This window comes from Cervus elaphus, chromosome 1, assembly GCF_910594005.1.
Source record: "Cervus elaphus chromosome 1, mCerEla1.1, whole genome shotgun sequence".
In the NCBI taxonomy this organism is placed as follows: Eukaryota; Metazoa; Chordata; class Mammalia; order Artiodactyla; family Cervidae; genus Cervus; species Cervus elaphus.
In genome coordinates this window covers 21260993-21273259 of record NC_057815.1, presented here as the reverse complement: position 1 = coordinate 21273259, position 12267 = coordinate 21260993, and the positions used below count along the sequence as shown (strand labels likewise).

General features: G+C 42.0%; 1 long non-coding RNA gene across 3 annotated transcripts in view; it reads right to left on the bottom strand.

Moving 5' to 3' along the window:
* LOC122688219 overlaps window positions 1-11100 on the bottom strand; it is a 46349-nt gene extending 35249 nt beyond the window's left edge. Inside the window, exons 1-2 of one of the 3 annotated variants that reach the window (XR_006339407.1) lie at window positions 10801-11100; window positions 9187-9269 (exon numbers count right to left, since the gene is read on the bottom strand). This is a non-coding gene — a long non-coding RNA (uncharacterized LOC122688219). The remainder of the gene's footprint in view (window positions 1-9186; window positions 9270-10800) is intronic. The other 2 variants (XR_006339400.1, XR_006339396.1) reach the window with 2 other exon arrangements.
* Between the last annotated feature and the right edge of the window lie 1167 nt (window positions 11101-12267).

Below are 12267 nucleotides of genomic sequence, written 5' to 3'. Positions count from 1 at the left end.
AGAAGTTTGTTTAACATTTCTTGTAAAGCTAGTTAGGTGGAGTGGAACCCTTTAAGCAGTTGCTTGTCTGTAAATCTTTGATCTCTTCTATGAAATCTGAATGAAAGCTTTGCTGAATAGAATACTCCTGGTTGTAGGTTTTTTCTTTCATCACTTTAAATATATTGTGCCATTTTTTTCTGGCCTCAGGATTTCTTCAGAATAGTCAGTTCTTAGCCTTATGAAAGTATCCTTCTTCATAACTTATTGCTTTCCCCTTGCTGCTTTTAATAATCTCTCTTTATCTTTAATTTTTGGCATTTTAAATATACTGTATCTTGGTGTGGTCCTCTTTGAATACATTCTATTTGAGACTCTCTGTTCTTCCTTGACCTTGATGTCTCTTTCCTTTTCCAGGTCAGAGGAATTTTCAGTTACTATGTCTTTAAGTATTCTCTGCCTCTTTCTCACTCTTTCCTTCTGGGACCCCTATAATGCAAATGTCAAGTATTTAAAATGTTACTCTTTGTTGTCTTAAAGGTCTTTTAAATGGTCCTCATTTCTCTTAATTATTTTTTTCACTTTTCTGTTTAGTATCAGTGATTTCCATTACTGTCTTCTAGCTCAGTGATTCATTCTTCTGTATAATTTAATCTACTATTTATTCTGAAAATGGGCTCAATAAAGGACAGAAATGGTATGGACCTAACAGAAGCAGATGATATTAAGAAGAGGTGGCAAGAATACACAGAAGAACTATACAAAAAGATCTTCATGACCCAGATAATCACAATGGTGTGATCACTCACCTAGAGCCAGACATCCTGGAATGTGAAGTCAAGTGGGCCTTAGGCAGCATCACTACAAACAAAGCTAGTGGAGGTGATGGAATTCCAGTTGAGCTATTTCAAATCCTGAAAGATGATGCTGTGAAAGTGCTGCACTCAATATGCCAGAAAATTTGGAAAACTCAGCAGTGGCCACAGGACTGGAAAAGGTCAGTTTTCATTCCAATCCCTAAAGAAAGGCAATGCCAAAGAATGCTCAAACTACCGCACAATTGCACTCATCTCACACACTAGTAAAGTGATGCTCAAAATTCTCCAAGCCAGGCTTCAGCAATACGTGAACCAAGAGCTTCCAGATGTTCAAGCTGATTTTAGAAAAGGCAGAAGAACCAGAGATCAAATTGCCAATATCAGCTGGATCATCAAAAAAGCAAGAGAGTTCCAGAAAAACATCTATTTCTGCTTTATTGACTGTTCCAAAGCCTTCGACTGTGTGGATCACAATAAACTGTGGAAAATTCTTCAAAAGATGGCAATATCAGACCACCTGACCTGTCTCTTGAGAAACCTGTATGCAGGTCAGGAAGCAACAGTTAGAACTGGGCATGGAACAACAGACTGCTTCCAAATAGGAAAATGAGTACGTCAAGGCTGTATATTGTCACTCTGCTTATTTAACTGATTTGCAGAGTACATCCTGAGAAATGCTGGGCTGGAAGAAGCAAAAGCTGGAATCAAGATTGCCGGGAGAAATATCAATAACCTCAGATATGCAGATGACACCACCCTTATGGCAGAAAGTGAAGAAGTAAAAAGCCTCCTGATGAAAGTGAAAGAGGAGTGAAAAGGTTGGCTTAAAGCTTAACATTCAGAAAACTAAGATCATGGCATCTTGTCCCATTACCTCATGGGAAATAGATGGGGAAACAGTGGAAACAGTGTCAGACTTTATTTTTTTGGGCTCCAAGGTCACTGTGGATGGTGACTGCAGCCATGAAATTAAAAGATGCTTACTCCTTGGAAGGAAAGTTATGACCAACTTAGATAGCATATTAAAAAACAGAGACATTACTTTGCCAACAAAAGTCTGTCTAGTCAAGGATATGGTTTTTCCAGTGGTCATGTATGGATGTGAGAGTTGGGACTGTGAAGAAAGTTAAGCACTGAAAAATTGATGCTTTTGAACTATGGTGTTGGAGAAGACTCTTGAGAGTTCCCTGGACCGCAAGGAAATCCAACTAGTCCATCCTAAAGGAGATAAGTTCTGGGTGTTCATTGGAAGGACTGATGCTGAAGCTGAAATTCCAATACTTCGGCCACCTCATGTGAAGAGCTGACTCATTGGAAAAGACCCTGATGCTGGGAGGGATTGGGGGCAGGAGGAGAAGGAGACGACAGAGGATGAGATGGCTGGATGGCATGACCGACTCGATGGGCATGAGTTTGAGTAAACTCCGGGAGTTTGTGATGGACAGGGAGGCCTGGTGTGCTGCGATTCATGGGGTTGCAAAGAGTCAGACACAACTGAGCAACTGAACTGAGTGTAATTTTTATTTCATTAATTGTATTCTGCATCTCTGGTTCTTCTAACTTCTCTGTTTTGTTCATCCATTCTTCTCTCAAGTTCTTTGATCATCTTTATGGTCATTACTTTGATCTCTTTATTGGGTAGATCACTTATCTCCACTTCATTTAGTTCTTCTCCTGGGATTTTATCTTGTCCCTTCATCTGGAACATGTTCCTCTGTTGCCTCATTTTGCCTGATTTGCTAATTTTATTTATATGTATTTGGTAGGTTGGTTAGATTTCCCAACCTTGGAGAAGTGGCCTTTGGTATGAGACATCCTATGCATCCCATAAATGCACTCCTCTCTGGTCACCAGAACTATTTTCTAAGGGTGCCCCCTATGTGAACTCTGAATCTTTCTGCTGTAGAGGGTTGACTATTATGGTAAGTCTGGTAGGCACCGCTGGCCCCTGGCCTGAGGAGGCTGCTGGCTGGTGGTGGGTAGGGCCACATCATGAGGCAGCTGACTGTAGAAACCTGGGGTCTCAGACTGGTGATGGCCCGCTGGTGGGTGGGGCTGGGTTCTGGGGTGGGTGGTTGCAGGGTCAGGTATCTCAGTTCTAGTGTTGACCTGCTGGTAGGTGGGGCTGGTTCCTGACACTGCTGGCTGTGGGGTCTAGGGTGTTCTAAAGCTGGTGTTGGCCCACTAGTGAGTACAGCTGATCCTGGGGTGTTTTGCTGAGGGTGCAAGTTGTCTGAGATCTGGTGCCACCCAGCTGGTAGGTCGAGCCATTTCTTGAGGCCTCTGGCTGCAGGGCCCTGATTTTGTGCCTGATGGTGGATGGGGGTTAGTTCTTTATATGGCTGGCTGTGGGGTCCAGGGTATTCTGAATGTGGATTGTTTCTTTATCATCTTCAAAGGGCCTTTCATGGGGCAAACGTTTTTAATTATGATCAAGTTCTTAGATATCTTTTAATATTGATGATATGTTACATTAGTCTTTTTAGTGGTTGCATTGTATTCAGTTGTAACGATGTAGAGTAATTTATTTAATTGGTCCTTTATTCACATTGATTATTTCTAACAATTTACTAAAAGCAGAGCCACAGTGATTTTCTGGGGAAACTCAACCTTGTGTATATGTGCACATATACACATATGTATATGTGCAAATATATCCTTAGGATAAATTCCTGGACATGGTCTTCACTGAATCATAAGCTATATGTATTTTAATTACCCATCAACTACATTGCAACAGTTTACATCTCTACTAGCAGGATGTGGTAATGGTTTTTATCCTATACTCTCATTAACTCTCATCAACAATGTTTCACACTAAAAAGAGGTAATAATTACCTCTAAGATCATCAAAGTTATTTGTCTCTATAAATAAATATGTATATCTCAATGACTTTTCATATTATTTCTTCAACTATGAGTGATATTGAGCATAGATTCATATGTAAGCCTTCCTTCTATTGACCTTGAACTGTTCCTGTCATTTGACAATTTTTCTAATAGTCATTTTCTTAGTGAAGAAATTCGACATTAAAAAGGGAAACAATCCCTTTCCATATGCAATTATTTTTCCTGTTTTGCCCTGATTATAGTACTTTTTACCATGGGGAAATTTAGATTTTTGTCATATTTTTCAGTTTTCTCCTATTGTGATTTTGGATTTGTAACTTATGTAGAAAGGAAAAAAATGTTTTTAAAAATTCTCCCATGTTTTCTTTCAGTATTTTGACATTTGTGATATCATCTATAATACCAGTTCAGACGGGATAGATTCAAGTGCTTTTCAAAGAATCTCAGGCTCTACTCAAGGCTATTTTACAACTCATTTTACCCTGCTCCCTCAGTGATTCAAATGCCCATTAATATCAGAGAAGCACTGGAGTAGATTGTATATGTTTGTATTTTCCCCTTTACTCAACAGTGGTCAGACCCTGCAGAATAGATGAAACAGCACATTTTTCAGCTCAAAAAGTTTTCACTAGGTGACACATGGAGACTTTTAAATAGTCAAGATTCAAAGAATTAAGCTCAGCAAATTGTAAAAACCAGACTTGACCTATTGGGTCCACTCAGCTATGAGAGTTGAAAGAGGTTAAGACAGAGGTTAAGAGAGAGCTAATCCAGGTCTGTGCCTTGTTCTGTAATCTTGTTTCATTCTCTTCTAGTCAGTGGTTTGAATGTTGTCAGTGGCTGAACCCCATATTTTCTAATAACTCTGCAGAAGTTTGTGGAAACTGATTGATTTCTATTAACCCCTAGAAATGGAATTTTGACTTTCCCTGATGGAATCACCCTACTTAGTAATGGCTCACGCCAAAGTCCAGCTAGCCAGGGCAGTTGGTTAGTGCAGCCTGGACTGCCCTGAAAAGTGAAAGTAAAGTGAAAGTGAAAGTCTTTTAGTTGTGCCCGACTCTTTGTGACCCCATGGACCATACAGTCCATGGAATTCTCCAGGCCAGAATACTGGATTTGGTAGCCTTTCCCTTCTCCAGGGGATCTTCCTAACCCAGGGATCAAACCCACGTCTCCCACACTGCGGGCAGATATTTTACCAGCTAAGCCACAAAACCCTGGGCTGTCACGAACACTGGAGTTGTAATACTTCGCGCTCTCTTTTATGTCACAGCTGTCTTTAATCACTCACTACAGAGTTCCAAACACTTAGGGCCAGGGGAGTTGCCTATTTTCTTTGGGAATTGAGTGGCTGCTTATGAGGAAGCCCAAGTGAATGCGAGGCTGGCTCCCATTTGGTAAAACTGTGACAGATGAATGGGGACTGTGGAGAGAGTCAGACTGCCAGCTGCCTTGATCCAAATTCTGGAGTTGACTAAACAGAATGCAATCAAGCACTTTATTTTCCTGGGCTCCAAAACTCACTGCAGACAGTGACTGCAGCTGTGAAATTAAAAGACGCTTACTCCTTGGAAGAAAAGCTATGACAAACCTAGGCAGTGTGTTAAAAAGCAGAGACATTACCGACAAAGGTTTGTATAGTCAAAGCTATGCTTTTTCCAGTAGTCATGTATGAATGTGAGAGTTGGACCATAAAGAAGCCTGAGCGCCAAAGAATTGATGCTTTCAAACTGTGGTTTTTGGAGAAGACTTCTGAGAATCGCTTGGGCACCAAGGAGATCAAACCAGTCCATCCTAAAGGAAACCAACCCTGATTATTCATTGGAAGGACTGATGCTGAAGCTGAAGCTCCAATACTTTGGCCACCTGATTTAAAGAACTGACTCCTTGGAAAAGACCCTGATGCTGGGAAAGATTGAAGGCGGGAGGAGAAGGGGATGACAGAGGACGAGATGGTTGGATGACATCACCAACTCGATGGACATGAGTTTGAGCAAGTTCCGGGAGTTGGTGAAGGACAGGGAAGCCTGACGTGCTGCCTCCATGGAGTGGCAAAGAGTCAGACAGGACTGAGGGACTAAACAACAATAACAACATAAAGACCCAGATCCAAGCACAGTCGAGAGATGGGGTTTTCTACCTGTCTTCCTTGGTTGTTCTTTCTGTCCTCTCGGACTTTCACTATTGCAACCACAATGGAGTTAGGAGGACAAAAAAAGCAGGAGCGGTGCTGATGGGGCCAGGGCACACTGCAGTGATTTCAAAGTGGGATCTCCAGACCAACCATATCAACATCACCTACTGAATCCTTAAGTCTAAAGTGGGGCCTAACAATCTGTATGTTAGAAACCTTCCAGTTAATTTGAAAATTTGTTTATTGATTTTTGGCTGTGATAGGTCCTCATTGCTGCATGCAGGCATTCTCTAGCTGTGGTGAGTGGGGGATACGCTGTAGTTGCGGCGTGTGAGCATCTCATTTTGGCTGCTTCTCTCGTTGCAGAGCATGGACTCTAGGTTGGCGGGCTTTAGTAATTGTGTCACATGGGCATAAGATTTTGGTGAAGGTGATCAATGCAATCAATGCTTACTTTACAAAAGTAAGTAATAGTCACCAGGGGCTCATGTCACCATGAAAGCTTTTCGAGATAGGAGGAAATGAAAGGACTGGGATCATGAAATCAGTTCCTGAAAATATCTAAAGACTTGTTCCCCAGTTTCCCTGGAGCACAGAGTGCCTCACTCTCCACCCTGAACTTCCTTCAGGGCATGTTGAGGGTCAACAGCTGCAGCAGCACAGAATTCAGTCTCTGCATTGGCAGGTGGCAAATGCTCCCGGCAAATGCTAATCTGTAGTTGATAGTCATTTGGGAGCTTCTTAGAAATGTGCAATCTCAAGCCCCACTCTCTTGAGATTCTAATGTAATTGGTCTGGGAGAAAGGAGCCTAATTATTAGTAATTTAAAAAGCTCCTCAAATGATTCTAATTGTGCATTGGCATTGCTTTGGACCAAATGTTTGTATCCCCTCAAAATTCATATGTTGAAATCCTATTAATAATACCTAGTGTAATGGTATTTGGACGTGGGGCTTTGGGGAGATAAGCAGAATTAGATTAAGTCATAAGGGTGGGGCCCTGATGATGCAATCAGTGCCCTTATAAAAAGAGGAGGAGACAGGAGATTGCTCTTTCTCCCCCTGCTTATACACACCAAGAAAGATATAACGTGCCATGTGAGGACACAACCAAGCAGAGTTCTCTCACAAAGAAGTCCACCATGCTGGCACTCTGATCTTCCAGCCGCTAGAACTGTGAGAAATCCATGTTGTTTAGGCCACCCAGTCTATGGTATTTTGTTATAGCAGTCAAACTGACTGAGGAATGCCTCTAGAATTAAGAATTACTGCTCTCAGGAAGAAATTGTTAAGTGTATTTTATGTTTTTTGGGGGGAGAAAAGGTAGTCCCTTCCACATGGATATTAAAAGATTTAAATGATTTTCCTTTGCAGATTTACTGGAGCTCAGTTAGAAGAGCTCAGTTATCACAGCTTTTTCTCAAAGTGGGTAGGTTTCAGAGTTTCAGCACTAGATGATGTCTCTAGTCCAGGTGTTATAAATAGCTCAACATCATTCACTGAAATTTTCAGGTTCCCATAAGGGAATGAAGCAAAGAACTAAGCTCTAGCTACTACCCATGGCCATGAAAAACCAAAATGAGGAATAAGAAAACGAGGGTCTAGCTCCAACTCCAACCCAGCCCAGGATCATTGGCCCAGAGGCTGCAACCAAGGAGAAAGGTGGGCAGGTCCCACCATGAGAAGTGATGGGACTCAGTCTGGACTCTGCCTGAGGTCCGGCTGTGTTTAGCCAGCAGAGAGGCCAGTTCAGGGGAGAGGGGAGGGCTGTATTTGGAGAGGGTTAGGACTGCCCCTGCCAATTGGATGGCCATCAGAATTGACCTGCAGCCTCCCCAAGAAACATCAGCATCTTGTTCATTCAGGTTAACAAACTGTATGTATATGTGACATCTTTAGAAAGCTGCAACTCTGTGGGTTGTGAACAGCTGTTTCCACTTAAGGCTGCTTGCACTGTTTTATAACCCTTAGGGTGACTGGCATTTATGTTTTGGGGTGTTAAATTTTAAATTTCCTGAATACTCATCTTCTTTGGCTGATGCAAGGCAGTGAGTTGGATTTTTAATATCTTCCAAACCACTACTGGGACTTCAGGCAGGCTTATTTCTCATGGAATAAATGCAGGGAACATGAAGACCCAAACAAAATCACAACAGTATGACTACAAGATCACTTATTCCAATCCAATACATATTCCTTGAGGCCTCTTAGGTATTAGAAATTATATTAAATATAAAACTTCCTAAGGCATGGTCCTTACATTTAGGAAAAGAGTCAGTAAATGTTAAAACAATATTAAGAACAACATAAAAGAAGTTGGAGAAGCAAAGAATATTATACAGAAAAGAGTTATAGTAAAAAGAACACAGAACCACAAGCCAGGGTATCTAATATGAATTCCATCTTTGTTATCATCTCAGTATGTATCTTAACTTTTTTTCTGCATTAAATAGACTTATTACCACCATTCTCTTTTTTGTCTCCCAAGGTCATCTTGAGAACCAAATAAGGTCATGGATGTGAAATAATTAGTGAAACACGGAATTTCAATCATCATATTGTCATACTTTGCTTAGGCAGTTCTGTACAAATCACTTGCAAGTCAATAATTTAGTTATTTTTTAATTACTATAAAATAAGGGAGTTCCTGGCCAAGAGACTGAAGAGTTGAGACTTCTGGGTTTCCCAGAGCCTCTTTGATGACTGCATTCAGCAGGAGTGTTTTCACGGAAGGATGCAGGCACCATTGGGTCCAGTAACCATAAGCTGGGTTACTGCAGTTACAGCCTTTGGTTACTTGGTGTGTTGTAGGATTGCTTAACAGGGAAGATACTGTGTTCTTTCCTTTTCCTTCACACATATTGAGAAAATAAACCACAGCAACTGTGAAATCAGAACTCTGATGGAACATATTACAGAAGAACCAGGAAACATGCTGCAATGGAGCCTGCTGGGTGCTGCTGTAGTCTGGGGAGTGAACAGAAGAATCAGGTTCTCATAGGTAGATAACAAATGTGTGCAAGGGAATTATGTATTGCTTTGTTTTGAGTGGTGGTGAGTACTGGACATAATAGAGTGTTAAAACATTCACATTCCATGAGAACATTGAAAATGAGACTTTATGAGACAGAATTTGGATTTTGACATTTATCATTTGAACTTGGGCAAGAAAAATAAAATAATCTCTTAAACTCCATTTCTTCATTTATAAAGTGCAATAGGAGTTTTAGGATTTTTTAGGATTGTTACAAGGATAAATGAGATTCCATAAAATAACTAGCATTGTTAAATATTGTGTTTAATACATGGTCACTATTACTATAATTATTTAAAGAGTCCTTATAAGCTTGCAGATAACCTACTTTTAACAGTGAAGATAAGGGCTTAAAAATATAAAACTTACTTTCCATTTGAGTATCTGCTTCAAATAAGGTAGGTGCTCCATTCTGATATGTGTTGAGGAAGGTGCTTTCCTGATTTGAATGACTGAAGTGGAAAACAATCAAATGAATTTTTAAAGAAATGTTGCCTCTAACCTTAAATTCTTGCATTGATTCTTTTAGTGTTTTTTAAAAACAAGTTCCATTCTTATAGAAAAAGAAAAAAAAAATTCAGTGTTTTTCAGTTCAGTCGCTCAGTCGTGTCCGACTCTCTGCAACCCCATGAACCGCAACACGTCAGGCCTCCCTGTCCATCACCAACTCCTGGAGCCCACCCAAACCCACGTCCATCGAGTCGATGATGCCATCCAACCATCTCGTCCTCTGTCATCCCCTTCTCCTCCACCCTCAATCTTTCCCAGCATCAGGGTCTTTTCAAATGAGTCAGCTCTTCGCATCAGTCAGTGTTTATAATGCTTGCTAAAATAAAGTCATAAGAGCCCACTGGAAACTGAGCTTGCAGGCCGCTTAGCAAGGAAAAGAAGCACAGTTCTCCTCCACCACAGATAATAGGTCTCTTCTCAGGATGGCATGGTGGAAGCTTTCTCATTTTATAGATTTTTCCACACTGATAAAAATGTATTACATGTATGTGTGTATGTGTGTGCTCAGTCATGTCCGACTCTTTGTGACCCCATGGACTGTAGCCTGCCAGCCTCCTCTGTCCGTGGGATTTCCCAGGTGAGAATACTGGAGTGGGTTGCCTTTTCCTTCTCCAGGAGATCTTCCTCACCCAGGGAACAAACCCATGTATCCTGTGTCTCCTGCACTGGCAAGTGGATTCTTTTACCACCGAGCCACCTGGGAAGCTCTTATTAGCTGTACATATAAAATATAATGATGACATATATTGTTGGCATGAACTTGATGCACACCCAGCAGGAAGCATGTGCCCAGGTACATAAGTAGAACTGCTGTGGGGATCAAATGCACAACACAGTTTATCTTTATCTTTAATCTGTCAGTGACTAGGGATCAGTTCTCCATGTCTTTTTTATCTGAGTCACTGCCTAGGTGACCCCGTCCAATCCTGTGTCTCTACACAGTATCCCCCAGATGGACCCCTCTCACCCATGCTCAGGCTCCCCTCCCAACTTCAGGTCTGTGTACCCGACTGCCAACTGGGCACACTGATTTTCTCCTCAGAGTCGTTCCTCTCCAAGACTCGGTCACCTTAATGAATACACACCCCAATCTTCCAGTTGTGCAGAAACAAAGTTGGCTTACACCTGACTCCTCTCTTCACACGGCACCGTGCATCCAGTCAGCTAGCAAGTCTGCGGTCCTACCTTCAAAGTACACCCTCAGGCTTCTGGCGGCTGCCACCACCCTCTGAGATGGTGCCACCACCGCCTGTTGCTGTTCTTTCGCTCCTACAGTTTATTGTCCTCAGAGTAGCCTGTGATTCTTTTACAACGCAAGTCAAGTGATGTTTCTCTTCTTAAACCTCTAGAATCTAAAGCCTGTACAAAGGCCCACAAGACGCTGCACCACCTGTCGTCCCTGCCGCCTCCCTGACTTCATCTCCGTCCCTCCCTGCACCCCTAGCCTAGTTTCCCCAGGTCACAGGAACTCACCGCCCTTGCCCCGCGGTTCCTTCCGGGCGCCCTGTTGCCCAGGTTGGGTTTGTTGCTCACTTCCTGCAGCTGTCCGGTCAGCTCTTCACCAAGGGCTCTGCGTGATTCTCCCCGAAACACCCACGTCCGCCACGCTCCCTATCCCCTTACTCAAAGAATTAAGTCAAATGTCAACTGGAAAACAGAAATCACTCAAGCATTTGAAACAGGAGGGATTTAACGCAGGAAATTCGTTCCCTGAGTGATGGCTGCGAAGCCGGAAGAGACAAAGAAGCGACCCAGGAGCTAGGAACACCGGAAGCCGCTAGTCCTCGTCTCCTCGCGAGGGTTGGGGAAGCCGCCCGCGTCACCGGCAGGGAGCAGGCAGCACAGAGGCTGTGGCAGAGCTGAGTCTGGGGAAACGGCCCCCACTGCCGGGGGAGGCGTCTTCTCCTTCGTCCAGGGCTCTCAGCCTCTCCTCAGACGAACTCTTTGAGGCCAGAGCTCGGCCTGCAGGCGGCGGCGCCCACCACCCCGTTCTGAGTGGGGAATCCAACCCCGAGGCAAGCAGGCCCAGCATCCAGAGTCTGCTCCCTGCTTTTCCTCAGAGCATTTATTATCCTTGACATAGTTACAATTTTGGGTTTATTTGTCATTTCTTCTATTTTGACTGGTCCATGAAGCCTGGCGCTTTGCAGTCTTGTTCACTGTTTTATCCCTGGCCCTAAAACAGTGCCTGGCACAGAGTAAGCGCTTAATAAATAATTGTTGCATGAAAGGATAATCCTCAACAGACAGTGCATCTGATTTACAGCAGGCATTAGATATGTTGAATAATTGAGACTGATTAGCAATTATAATACCCAGGTAAGTGTTATGTGAAAAATAACAATGTGCCATCCTCGATGACATCCATTTCAACAGATTTTTAACACAAGACTGAGAAGATCAGATCAGGTTGGCTTGAAAACCTTATCATCTAAGACACGTTTTCACATATAGTTCCTTCAGATCCTTAGAATCATATTTCTTGAGGTTTTTAGACCGATTTTGTTTCCACTTCAACTTCATGAATTTGTCAGTTGGAATTTCCTATTTGAAGTACTTTGCTTCTCAGTTTTACAAATAGTTCAAGAAACTTGAAATTCTGAACTCAGTGTGATAAAAAATACAAGACCTTTGAAATAAATGCTTCTATCTGTTACTAATAAAACTGAGCACTATAATTCACAAAAATGGACAAAAATCATTAATTAATCAAAGCTCAAGATTAAAATAAAATCTGGCTTTATGGTCAATTAAGCAATAAATACTGCATAAAACTATACATAGTGGTCAGACAGAAGCACTTCTTTGTTCTGGGAACTTACAACTGTAAAGAGATTTTAAATTCATTGTTAACTATCTTATATTTTCTTGATGTTCCTAGAGATCAAATTCTAAGTGATTCAAAGTGGATTTTTATTTTCTTGTGGAAACTGCAGATAG